Source organism: Chrysochloris asiatica, unplaced genomic scaffold (assembly GCF_000296735.1).
Source record: "Chrysochloris asiatica unplaced genomic scaffold, ChrAsi1.0 scaffold00039, whole genome shotgun sequence".
Taxonomy (NCBI): domain Eukaryota; kingdom Metazoa; phylum Chordata; class Mammalia; order Afrosoricida; family Chrysochloridae; genus Chrysochloris; species Chrysochloris asiatica.
Window position 1 is genome coordinate 20,698,097 of NW_006408557.1, and position 1,398 is coordinate 20,699,494.

Genomic DNA, 1,398 nt, shown 5'->3' on the forward strand with positions numbered 1-1,398 from the left:
AAAAAAAGTAGAGGACAATAAATGCTGGTGAGGATGTGGAGAGACTAGGATGCTCCTGCATTTCTAGTGGGATTGAAAAATGGTCCAACCATTCTGTAAAGCAATATGGCACTTCCTCAGAAGGTTGGGAATAGAAATACCTTATGATCCAGCAATCCCTCTGCTTGGTATTTACCCACAAGAAATACGAACCATAACATGAGTAGATAGATGCACACCAATGTTCACAGCAGCTCTATTTACAATAGCAAAAAGATGGAGACAGCCTAAGTGCCTATCAACTGAAGAATGAATAAACAAACTGTGGTACATACACACAATGAAATATCATGCTACCTTGAAGAACAACAAGGAAGCTGCAAGCCACCACATAACATGGATGAACCATGAGGACATTATGTTGAATGAAATTAGTCCATCACAAAAGGAGAAATACTGCATAAGACCACTATTGTAAAAGACTAAGAAAAATAACCCATACTAAAGCGGGGTGGGGGGGAATCCTTTGCTGCTTACCAGGAAGCAGGAGATGAGATAAGGGGAAGGAGGGGAAGGTGGAACACAGCATAGAGAATAGACACAGGATAGCTTGTGTGCTGGGGAGGGGAGCAATACACAAGAAGGGGGAGGGGAATGGAAGAACAAGGCTGATGGGAAAGCAATTAGACAGGTTTGCATGGGCTTAGTGGGACAGAGGTAAATAATGATGTATACACAACCTTGGAACAACAGGGCTCTGGGATACAGGGATTGTGGCATGGTTAGAATGGACAAAAGGGGGGAAATAATGTTAAGATGCTTGGCTGTCTTTTGAATCTTGGTTTCCTTTTCGTGCCATTATAAAATAGACACTAGAAGGAGAGAAAGAAATAGCCAGAAATATCACCATAGAAAGTTTGTAAGTCCATCTTCTGCCTATAACAGATTGGAATACCTAAAATGGGAATACAACATTCCCAGTGAAGGAGGCTTCCTGTGGAGCCTTTGCATTGCATAAGACCATAGGTGAAATCCTGAACCCAATCCAGAGTCCTCTGAGGTGGGAAATTCCCACTTGAAAGGACAAGCAGACCAGTCTGGAGCGGCTAGAAGACCAGAAGATACTTTTTGAAAGAAAGATCAGTGGGAAAAATACAAAACAATAATGGCAGTCTAACAGATTACTACAAGAATAAGCAAGTTGAGTTTCCAATTAAAACCAAACGGCCACAGCTGGCCCTGAGCTATTTCCAAGTAGAAACAAGTCCTGAACGGGGATTGTGGAGTGGGACAAGCAGACAAAAGAGGAAATAGGCCGAAAATAAAATCCTAAATTACATCAAAACGACCAACAGTGGTATCTTGAAACTTCTCAGGAAGAAGAGTGAAAAGGGAAGCCCATTTCCTGATCACATCTAC